We start from the raw sequence: 12,801 nt of genomic DNA, 5'->3' as shown, positions 1-12,801 counted from the left end.
TGCATCAGCCAGGAGAAGGGTGTCTATAGTCAGAGTATGACACAAAAAATAGCATCTGTGGTGGAGGTTAGACTTGGTGTCAAGGGTCCCAGTGAATACTAAGGAACATTATTGGGAAATTTTTACTTGGTTGCTTGTCTGTTGAATCATTTAAACACATGTGGAATTTGGGGTTTTTCAACATTTTACCACCCAATCTTCAACAAACTACGTTGGATTTTTCTTCAAAAGTTATAAAATATTTTGATATGTTTTTGGTTTGGTCTTTTGGGGATTTTGGCTTTTGGAGTGCTAGTGGGCCAGTATGTAGGCTTGAACGGAGGTCTGGTATCTTGCTTAGATTATTTTGTTCAATGCAGTCACTGTGTCATTTAAGTCAGATTTCCACTTCTGGCTTTTTGCTACTTAATTGAAATAAGAATCTTGAGGATTTGTTTCCTTGGGTTGGCATCAAACTGTGATCTCCAGATCCCACCTTCATGAGCAGCTGAAATTACAAGTATGAGCCAAACCCTGGATATATTGTAGTACCTATAAAACCAAAAGATGGACAAAATTCTGAAGCAAGTGTGTATGATATGTATTTTACATAATTATATAGAAAAATATAACCATGTAAGTTTGTGTGTGTGTGTGTGTGTGTGTGTGTGTGTGTGTTTGTGATTTTAAATGTGTAGAGGGAAATGAAGATGTATTGAGGAAAGATTTCACCTAGGGTTTTTCACAGACTGGGTTACAATACAGTCATCATCCCATCCATCTGCATCCTTCCCTAAGATATGCACATCCTGTGGTGGTATTATGGTTATTTTTTGTGTGTGAGCACCACTACCGGGGCTTGGATTCAGGGCCTGGATGTTGTCCCTTAACTTTTGTTGTTGTTGCAAGGCTGGTAGTCTGCCTTTTGAACCACAGCTCAGCTTTCTGTCTTTTGCTGGTTAATTGGAGGTAAGGGTCTTTTTGCATGGGTTGGCTTTGAACTGGGATCCTAAGATCTCAGCCTTCTGAGTAGCTAGGATTACAGGCCTGAGCCTCCAGTGTCTAGCTTTTCATTATTACTTTTACAGCCTACATACTCATACACATCCCTTGCATCCAAAAATCTGACAGTTCAGGCTAACTGACAAGATGTGAGGAAAGATGGCTGAGTGGATACGTTTCCAAATGGGCATCTAGCCATATTAATATGATTTTGGTAGGTAACTTATCCTTTAGTGAGCACATATTTCCTCTTTCACTCTTTCTTTAGAAGTCAGTGAAATGTTTTTGATATATCTTTCAAATATTATCTCCCAAACAGGAGATAATATTTTAATATATTTGACAATATTTCAGATGGGGGGTCTTGGTTGTCTGAAGCTCTGTGGGAAGAAGGCATCCAGCTGGGCTGTGAGCACAGAGCTGATGATTCCAATCTGCTGGTTGCAGAGAAAGAGGTTTTCTTCCAGGGCAGGCTTTGAATCCATACCCTCTGCTTTCAGGCTTCTGAGGATTACAAGCATAAAGCACCACCAACTGGCTCATTTTAGAAGCCTTAGTTGCTTTTCATTCATCCCTTTTTTCCTGCAAGGTTGATGTAGGCAGCCTGGTTGTACCTCATGATAAAGTGATTTTTATAATACTTTGCCTCTGCCATTTCTGAAAATTATTTCCTCAGTACTGGGTATATGAAGTTGATCTAAACCCATTTTCCTTCTGAGATGTTAGGTAGCTTATTTAAATCATTTATCCTTTGCTTTGGCAAAGCAATCAAGATGTTTCTGTAAAACCCAATTTCATGAGAGTATTATAGTTAGAAATTATCATATACATACTTCAGTATAGTCTATGCTTTTTTATTGATTTATTGATTTATTTATTTAGGTCAGTCATGGGGCTTGAACTCTGGGCCTAAGCGCTTTCCTTAAGCTCTTCAGCTCAAGGCTAGTGCTCCACCTCTTGAGCTACAGCACCACTTCCAGTTTTCTGATGGTTTATTGGAGATAAGAGTTTCACGGAGTTACCTTCCCAGGCTGGTTTTAAACCATGATCCCCAGATCTCAGCCTCCTAAGTAGCTAGGATTACAGGAGTGAGCCACAAGTGCCCGGCAGTCTCTGCTTTTATAAACTTATAAGATTGGGTGGAAGAATGGTGATTGTTGAATTAATTTAGTAATTATTCTATAGATTTTAATCCTTAAGGCTTATTAACTCAAAAAGGGATTAAATACATTCAGAACATGGAATGTGGCAAGTACTGATTTGATGTATGTGGACAAATGATCAGATTTCTTATGATTACTAAAAAGATTTCTTCAAATTTCCAGTGGGAAGCTGCTGTGCTAACTGGGAGGAGACAGTGGTGATGCTGGAGCTCTGAAAACTGGCTATGAAGCAGAATTTCAGAGGAGAGCATTTGTTAAGGATATAATTTCCAAGGCTCATACCAAATATATTGAACTAGATTGCCCAATGATGAACAACGGGGCACATTTTGTTTGTTGGTTTGTCTTGTGAAGATTTAAATTTTGAGCCTGGGTACTGTCCCTTAGTGTTTTTTGTTCTAGGCTAATGTTCTACCTCTTGAACCACAGCATCACTTTCAGATTTTTGGTGGTTAATTGAAAGTCAGTATTACCAAATTTCCTCTTTGGGCTTGCTTCAAACCTCATCCTCAGATATTGGCCTTGGGGGTAGTTAGGATTCCAGGTATGAGCCACCAGTACCCGGCTAAAATCACATTTTAAATGTATTCTCTAGGTTATTCTGGTGTGTCTGGTTACAATTTGAGAACATTGGTTCCGGTGGGTCATGTCAGATTTAGAATAAAATCAGAACTTTTCTTCCTGTAACAAGTAGCACACAATATCTAATTTATTCCTGTCTTCATCTCTGATCTCTTTCTTCTTCATTGTACCAGTCCTTCCTTGTTCCATGAACCTCAGCATGTCAGTGCTGTCTTCCTTTTCTTAAACAAGTCAGGTCCGTTCCCACCATTGGGGATGTACTTGCTGTTCTTGCTACCTGGAACATCTGCTCCTAGAAAATTGCATGGATGATGGCCCTGCTTTCAGATCAAATGTCCCCTCCTCAGGGATGTCTCTTCCTATCCCCACTGTGAAGTTGTACCCACAATACCACCAATGTCATGCCTCTGATTTATAGAAATTGTGATTACGATTTCTGGTTTTCTTCTCAGCATGAAATAGGCATGGAGGCAGCCACATTCACTTCTTTTTCTCCAACCCCTGCAACAGTGCCTGGTCTTTAGTGCTCAGGAGCCTTAGCATGGGAATGAGCCTGACCCAGCTCAAGTAATCCTAGTTACCAGTCAGGACAGCTCATCAAGCTGTAGCCTGGTGTCTAGCAGTCATTTCCTCTCATGCTTTGTGCCTCTCTGTGTAGCTGAGTCCACCTCAGGGCCAGATCAGTGCCTGAAATTTATCTGCTGCCATGGCAAATGTATCTGTGATGTCATAGAAGTTATGGCCATTGTTTTGTGAAGCTGTGAGGACACCCACCCCCATAAAAGGTCACCCAGACAGGGATCTCCCATGCCCAGGAGTACATTCAAAAGTTCAACAACCAAACCATCCCTCACCCCCTGATGCACTCAGTATGTTTCCATTCTTTAAAAAAAAAAAGAAAAGAAAAATTCAAGACATGCTTTTGATGATTTGTCACAGAATTATTGAAACATAGTATATAATTTTATGTATTTGTAAGACTTTGTTCATCTCTGGAGCCATTGGCATATTTATATGTGTTTGCAGTTTGGGAACAAAAATAAGCTTTAATTCAGCATAGTCAGAGACTATACTTCAGAAGGCTCTTTTGAGACCCTTTTGGAGGGAATGCTAGCTTTCCATCTACAGGTGGCCATCTTGGTACAGGAATTGAGTAGATTGTCATAGGATAAGAAGCTTGTCCTAATTTCTACTGACTTTCCTCTGGGGTCAGGGAGGGTGATCCCTGTGTTTGCTATCCTGGAGGGGCCCAGACTTCCTCTCAAAGTCTAATGTCATGATGGTAAAAGAGGCTAAAACTCAGAACCCACCTTCCTATACAACTAGGGTTATAGGCCTGGACCTTGTACATACAACTCATAGCCCTTTTTTGGTACATAATGTGGTCAACTTAATTATATTCACTTCATAGATAGATGCACAAATGTATATACACATGTATTTATTCATCTGTTTATAAACAGTGTTATATCTACACACACAAATATATATTTATATAATTATAATCAAAGTTATATCACCACTTTCCCCAATAATGTTTTACACTAGTTTGTGAAAAAATACCCTTGAGACTAAAAATGTTAAATGCTCTCATAGTTTGAAAAAATCATATTCAATCTTATATAATATATTATATATAATATAGTGTAAAGAATATAACATGTATTTACATATAACTAATTTAATTATGGATTTCCTTCCTGATTAATTATGGAACCATGTAGACAATGATAATTGTCTAAATCTAAATCTATTTTACTGTTGTCAGGAAATACATTATTATAATAAGGCTTGCAAAATTCACATTGGTGAGTTACAAAGTTTCAATAATTAAAATATACAACTAGGATGATGATAAAAACAAAATAATAGAAAAAGGAAGAATGGGAGCTTGTGGAAAGAAAAAAACCTCCACAACCCAAACCTCGACAACCCATGCCTTTTTTCCCCAAAATCTTTAGAGACTTAATATATTGGAATCAACACTTACAGGCACTACCCAAACAGAAAACAATCACGAATTTAGAATTCAGCTATTCTAGTCTCAATCCATGCCTTGTGTCAGACAAGCAAGTATTCATCATCAATCTCCTTTTTTAAAAAAAAATTCATGTGTATGAATCTTCTCCATTAACAATTTGATATACCAGAATTTGTTCAGAGTAGGTACTTGTGGCTCACACCTGTACTCTTAGCTACTCAAGACTGACATGGAAGGAAAACATTTGGATTGTCATTCTTTAATGACAGAAGGGAAGCTCAGATGTGTTTAGTATGTAAAAGACCCTTAGTTCATTACTCAGAAGCATAATAAAGAAATGGAAAGGAAGAAAAAGGGCAGAAATATATGTATATGTTCCATTGGGTAGGTGTGTGTACATATGTGTCTGTCTATATGTACATAGGCATACATATCCTTTAAAATGTGAATTGTATTGAATGTTTCCATTTTAATCCCCCTTTCTATCCTCTCCCTGCCCTGTACCTGCCATTACCTCTGATTCACTGTTAGTTCCCTACTTTTGTCCATCTGGAGTCTGTCCAACCGCTTTTCTGGTGGACCTCTTGATATCAATCATTCATTTTCCTAAATTTTACAGATATGACATGCAATGTAACTATTTTAGAAATGATAGTGAGGGACAACTTCAAAAAATCAATTTAATGTATGCTGGAGACTCACCTGTAATCTAAGTTCTGAGGATGCTAGGATTCAAAGTCAGCCAGGACAGAAAAGCCTGTATAACTCCATCATATTCACTTAATCAGTCAAAAAACAGGAAATGGAGCAATAGCCAAATTGTAAAAAAAAAAAAAAAAGTACTGTAAACCGAAGAAGAATCTTATCAGAAAAGCAATATATGCTGACCTCTGCAATTATGGAGTTGGGAGCATTTTGTGAGCATCCAAGACTTGAGTTCTAATCCCAGTACCAGAGCAACAACATCTACAAAAACCATTTTCTATTACCAAAATAGTCCTGACAATTAATAACCTAAGTTGGTAATGTGTATTTAGTCCAGACGATGCTTATCCAGACTCAAGGGTAAACAGACTGAATTAGGAAAATTTAGACAGAACTGGAGCTAAGGAAATAATACAAAAATAAAGGACTAAAATCTGAAATTAACATTTAAACAAAATTATAGCAGTTTGAACAAGAAAAAGATATTTTTTATGAATAATGGGGTTTTGTGTTTTCTTCTGACCAAGGACTTGTACTCAATGCCTGTGTGCCGTCCATTAGCTTTTTTGCTCAAGACAAGCACTCTAGTCCTTAAACCACAGCTCCACTTCCAGCTTTTTTTTTTGGATGGTTAGAGCAGATTATTTCTGCCCAGGCTGGCTTTCAATTGTAATCTTCAGAGCTCATCCTGGTATCTAAGACTGCAGGTGTGAACCACAAGCACCTGGCTGGAATAATAGTTTGAAAGATTCAGTTTTAGAAGAGTTGGAAGACTAAGCCAAGTGAGCAGGTATGCTGAAGCCAAGAAGCTAGAGGCTAGAGGTGTGTAATACTTTTATTATTTGTTCTGATGTAGGAGAAATTATCTTCAGATTGTTTTGATCCTGGACAAAAACATTGTGGAAAAAATATCCAATGATGTAAGGAATTTTGTGTTCTCAATTTGGGAATCATTGAGAGAGAGAAAAAAATAATAAGCTGTCCTGGCATAGAGCTCAGAAGTTTAAGTTGACTAGGCAAGTATTCTATTACTTGACCCCTGCCCTAGGCAGGTGGTTTTCAGTTAATTTTCAGACGAGGTGTTCAGTTTTTGCCCTGGGATGGCATTCAGATTTGCCTTTTCAAAAGCTGTGGTTGATTATCAGTATGCAGCTCTACTACCAGATTTACAAACCAACAATTATATAAATGGAACAGTTGTGGAAACAGAAGTAGAAATGTAGAAGTCCTGTAAAACTTTGTGTTCCTTGGAAATGGAGGTATAGATGATGGAGAGCTAATATGTTATAGAAATCTTGCCCATGTAATTGTAACCCCTCTGTACAGTATTTTCACAATAAATTAAAAAAAAAGAAATTTGAATCTCTGGACTCAGAGCCTATAGCACAATTGAACATTACTTTAGTAGGTCATAAATGTCTGATTTCTACTCCCAAAATGACAATAAATACCACCCAGGATATTAAATTGCCTTAAACTGTCAAATTTCTTTGCTTGTCACATTTAAGTCAGGCTTCAAAACTTTTCTAGGACCTCGTTATATGATTTTGTAGAAGCTCAGATTTTTCCAAATATCACTGGCTGGGCACTTATTGATTCCCCTAAACATAGACTGGGGGCATTTTCCATTATCCCCATGGGTAATACTTTATCCTGCACAACAAAACAAGTGCTGATTTGACTAGTTTGGAGCCGATCTAGGTGGATTCTAAACATCAATGGAAGTCATTCTGGATCATGTTCTTCCTTGGTGGTTCATGCAGATACACCTGCATCACATGTGGAGTTCAGAAGCACTGGAATGTGCACAGGACTCAAAACCTGTTTGGGCTTTGCTACAAATGGAACAAACCCCTCTATGTTCACATGCTTTCTGGAGTCCAGGGATGGCTCCAGATCTCCATTGGTCACCATCACCAACATCACTAATAGATTCCTTATCTGGAGTTCAAGAGAAGCTTCTCTACAGTAATGCTAACCTGAGAATGGAAATAGGCACAGGATTTTAAAGTGGACTCTAGAAGTTAAGGTGCAACTAAACTTCCATGAGGATCTAATGGGGGATCAGTATAGTTTGAACTTGGACTGAACACTGATGAGTGGCTATGTTCATGTATTTTCAAAAAGAAAAATTACCTGGCAGAGAATATCCATAAAAGAACATTTTGCCAAGCCAGGTAGTACTAGGGGCTCTTGGCCATTCAGGCCCATCCCTAGACACCCAGGTTCCATCCCTACTCACAGGCTTTGAGGCATCTAAACAAGGACTTCTTCCCTTTTTCTTGGACTCACTGGTCACACGCTCCTCCAGCTTGTCAAGAAGAATATGTAAGGGGAGGACCAGTCTGAAGAAGGCAAGTTGAATTTGACATACTGTGTAAGTTCTTTCAGGGTGTCATGGTCCTTACGCTCATAGAATTCATCATTGTATAAGTCCATCCACACAGTGAAGATGAAACAAATGCTGCTGTGGGCAGATTGGTGACAAGGAAAGTGAGAGCCTGACCTCCCAATCCTGAGCCTTCTACCACAGCCCCTTTCTGCCAGGACTCATGCTGTGGCTGTCCATCATATATGCAGACTTGCCTGTTGAGAAAGGAAGGAGACTCCTGGGAGCAGAATGATCATCACAACACACTTCCAGGAGCTTCTGAAAGACAATTCTCCAAAATTCACCCTGTGATAGGCAATGAGAATGTTGTTTCTGCACAGGATCTGATTTTCTGCACACTGCTTTCCCTGTCATCCACTAGAATCCACAATTGCAACCACATTCACAACTGTGTCATTTGGCATTCACTGAAGTGCCAAGCCTCAACCCTCATAAGTGGTAGACAAACAAACTTGTACTTTGGTTCAGAAGCCTCAAAGATACCCAATTTTCAGGAACAGAACTTCTTTTTGTGTCAACATCCACTTACTGGTTTACTTGTTCATCTTCTTCCCAGTTATGGTGAAGGGAGCTGTACCAATAGGAAGAGAGAAGGAAGTCAACTCTATGGTTCTCCTTTTCTGAACTAAGAGGACACCTATGGGACTGGCTAAGTCCTACATGGTAGTACAAAAGTGACGGAGAAACTGATGAGATATGTCTCTACAATTCTGTGAAAATTCTGTGAAGAGGCTTGTATGCATCTGTCCAAAGTAAATGCCGGTAATCCTAGCTAATTAGGAGTCTGATATCTGAGGATCAAAGTTGGAAGCCAGTCTAGTCAGTAAACTCTAAAGCCACTCATCTTCAATTAATCAGCAAAAGGACAGAATTGGACCTGTGGCTCAAAGGGTAGAGTGCTAGCACTGAACATCAAAAGGACATCACTAAGGCCTTGAATTCAAGTTCAAGTTGCAGCCTTTCCTCTGCCTACATTACTTCACAGGCCTGCAAGATGGCTACTGAACCCTTATTTATTAATGGGAAATGTGATTTCATAGGGCCTCACTTAGGTGAGGGTCGTTGTTAGGTGCCACTGGCTCATGCCTGTAATCCTAGCCTCTCAGTAAGCAAACTGCTGAGGCTCCAGTATCTTCTAAGGAAAATGAAATGCCCTGGTGACCCAGTCCTAAGAAACTAGCCAGGGTGTACACTTCTTTGTCTTATGCCAACCTCCCATGAGAATACCCCCAAAAAACAGGAAGTGGAACTGTGACTCAAAGTGGTAGAGTGCTACCCTTGAGCAAAAAAGCTCAGGGACATGACCCAGAGCCTCAGTTAAAACCCCATGACTGACAAAAAAAGATCACATTTATAGAAAGTAGCAGAGCCACAAGTCAATTGTAAGATGTTATTAATAAGAAGATCAAAACACCACGGAGATAAACAAAAAATCATCAAGTAGTTGCTTAACTTTTTTGGGTCAACTCCAGCTTTGCCATGGGTGGTGTGCAGTTCCCCAGAAAAAGAGAAGAAAATACACCATAGAGGATTCCACAGCACAAGAAAGAAGCTATGGCTGGCATATGTAAAGCATGGAGAGCAGAATTTCCATGACTTGAGACAAACAGGACACAGGATACATACTACAGGTGCTCAAAGAAGTCCCAAATTTCATTCCCTAAGAAGGCTCTAGGGGGTGATGAGATTTGAGCTGCACCTTGAGAGACAGACTACAACTGTGTATAAAGAGAATAATAAAACCAGGCACCAGTAGTTCACTCTTATAATCCTACCTACTCAGGAGCTAAGATCTAAGGATCAAGGTTCAAAACCAGCCTGAACAGGAAAGCCTATGAGACTCTTATCTCCAATAAACGACTAAATAAAAAAGTCAGAAGTGCAGCTTAAGTTTTAGAGTACTAGCCTTGCCCCAGAAAGCTCGAGAACAGCACCATGGCCCTAAGTTTAAGCCCCAGGATTGGTACAAAAGAAGGAAGAGGAGGAGGAGGAGAAAGAGAAGATTCTCGTAGACTGGAAGGAAATACAAAGTTGAAATTTTCCAGGTATACACACTGTATAATTGGCCTTTCAAAAACTTAGATTAGCCACCTAAGACTCAGCAGGAAGCAGGCGGTAAGTCACTGCACTACATGTGTAGAAGCTGGAAGTGAAAAGCAGAGATGCTATACCCTGGACTCTCAGAAAAGAGAAAACTCAGAAAGAAACTGGAATCTACCTATCCCCCATCTCTGTAGCAACAAGATGAATGAAAAACCTGGAAAAGGAGTGTGTGTGTGACTGTGACCCATACACCACTGTTTTGTTTTGGGCAGAGAAATTAGGATTCCTGAGGTCTGGACACTCATCCACGAAATGGGGCTAAACGTATTTTCCCCCCTAGGGAGATCAAATTAGATAATCCATTTAGAAAGCATTCTAGCCTATGAAACAGAATAACATGAACATTCCCAGGACTGGACAACCTCCTTCTATACAAGTGTATGCGTTCTATTTGGGACCAACCTAAATTAAGCTAAAAGCTGTTTCTTGATCTTTTTTTCTTTAATTGTGCATTGATCTTTTTTTAAAAAAATGTGTCTATATGCATGTGTGTGTGCACGCACACGCACAGCACAGCACACACACACACACACACACCACGTGCACATGCATACTGGAATTATGCTAGAACTCAGGGCCTGGACACTGTCCCCTAGCTTTTGATTTTTTTAATTTTTTTCTCAATGTTGGTGCTCAACCACTTTGAGCCACAGCACTACTTCTAGCTTTTTGTCGGTTAATTGGAGATGAGTCTCACAGACTTTCCTACCTGGGCTATCTACAAACCACTCTCTTCAGATATCAGCCTACTGAGTAGCTGGGATTATAGGTGTGAGCCACCAGTTCCCAGTTTTGCACTGGTTCTGGTCTTATCTTCTCTGCTGCACATAAAAGTATCTATTCTATTTTCATATCTTAGTTCTCCAAGTATTTACAGCCAATAATTACCACCATTTCCCCTCTCCCAACCAAAGTTCTAGACTATTCAAAACAATCCTTTGCCAGCTGCCAGCGGCTCACAACTGTCACCCAAGCTACTCAGGAGGCTGAGTAGTGGTAGGATTGTGGTTCAAAGTCAGCCCAAGCAGGAAAGCCTCTGAGATTCTCATCTCCAAATAACTACCAAGAAAAAAAGGCAGAAATGGAGCTGTGGCTCAAGTGGTAGAGTGCCAGCCTTGAGCAAAAAAAAAAAAAAAGCTCAGACACTGCATCTAGGCCGAGAGTTCAAACCCTAGGTCTGTTCATGTATGCGCATATGCGCACACACACACACACACACACACACACACACACACACACACACAAGTATTCCATCTCCTTCTGAGGCTCTTCAGGGTTTCACACAAAGACAGAACACCACCTTCTGTCTGACACTTTCTACAGTTTTCCATATAATGACCAGTAAGAAACACGAGTTCTAAATGTAACCGTACCTAGAAGCTAGTTGATCCTCCTACCGTTAATGGTTCTGAACTACCTTACTTTCCTTCTGTAGCCAATCTAATTATTGCTGGCTAGCTCAATATTCAGCCCACATCCTTGAATAAATAAAGCTTTTTCTGATGAAAGGTAGTGCTCTACCTCTTGAGCTACAGAACCATTTCTGGCAATTTCTTAGTAGTTTATTGGAGATCAGAGTCTCATGGACTTTTCTGCTCTGAACTTTTCTGACTTTTCTGTTTTGAACTGCAATCTTCAAATCTCAGCCTCCTGAGTAGCTAAGATTACAGGCATGAACACTGATACCTAGCTTCAGTCGTTTTTCTTTGCTCCAGAATTCCTCTCATGTTGATCCTCATGCACTAAAAGACAATTCAATGTTACTGTCAACATGATGGCTTTTAAAATCAAATTTCTCTGCATACAGTCTAGACCCTAACAAGCCACTAACAAGTTATCTGAGATCTGATCATCCTCACAAGGCAGGTGACACTAGTAATATTTAGAAGAATTGTCAAAACTGCAAAACTGAGGATTAAAGAAGTAGTAAGGTGGGCACTAATGGCTTGTGTCTGAAATCCTAGCTATTCAAGAGACTAAGACTGAGAGGATTGTAGTTTGAGGCCTGACTGGGCAAAAATGTCTGCAAAAATCCATCACCAAAATAACCAACAAAAAGCAAGGCTGGAGAAATGGTTCATACAGTAGTGCACCTAGCCATAACCAGCAAATTCAAGCCCAGTTACTGGTTAAAAAAATAATATTTTTTACCTTTCACTGTACACTTGAACCACTCAAATGCATCTCCCCAGAGAGCCTAATTTTAAGTGGTTTTCCTAGATAATTAATATATAGACAGGGATGAGAAGCTCTGAAGTAATGACCTTGATACTTAAAAGGTTTTTTTTTTAATACATCATCGTTGTTCTATATTTTTAAATAAGAGTAGATTATCAAAACCAGTTAATCAGTGAGTTCTAGCTTTCACTGTCAACTATGTGTAGTTATTTCATTTATCATAATCCATGAGCTGGACAGTGTTTGGCAGTGTCTTTATATTTCAATTTACATAACTTTCAGTATTTAGCTGTTCTGAGAAATATTATGTATGGGCTTAAGCATGTAAATATCTTCATAGCCACTCAACTGTTTACCTAGGATAAATTCTGAGCTAAGGAAGTACTGACTTGGAGGGTAATACACACTTTTAAGACTTTTGAACATGTCAAATTGCTATCCTTAATGGAATGGTCAATAGCATTTGGGGCGCATTAGAGTTACAAATAAGAAAAAAGTACAGTTCAAATTGATTTAAACAATAAAGGGGATTTATAGGCTCATAGAACTGGCAAGTATAGCATTTAAATGAATTTCAAGGCTAGCAGGATTCTGCATTTTAATAATATCATGAAAGATCTGTCTATATCATTTCACCCCTCCCCTTAGCCCTGTGCGGTACCAGACTTTTTTGAGTTAAAATAGCTTTTTCTGTAGCCAGCAATTGCAAATGCCTA

The sequence above is a fragment of the Dipodomys merriami genome, unplaced genomic scaffold (genome assembly GCF_024711535.1).
Source record: "Dipodomys merriami isolate MVZ:Mamm:240054 unplaced genomic scaffold, mDipMer1.0.p SCAF_265, whole genome shotgun sequence".
In the NCBI taxonomy this organism is placed as follows: domain Eukaryota; kingdom Metazoa; phylum Chordata; class Mammalia; order Rodentia; family Heteromyidae; genus Dipodomys; species Dipodomys merriami.
The sequence above is the reverse complement of the archived record's forward strand: the minus strand, read 5'-3'. Positions refer to the sequence as shown.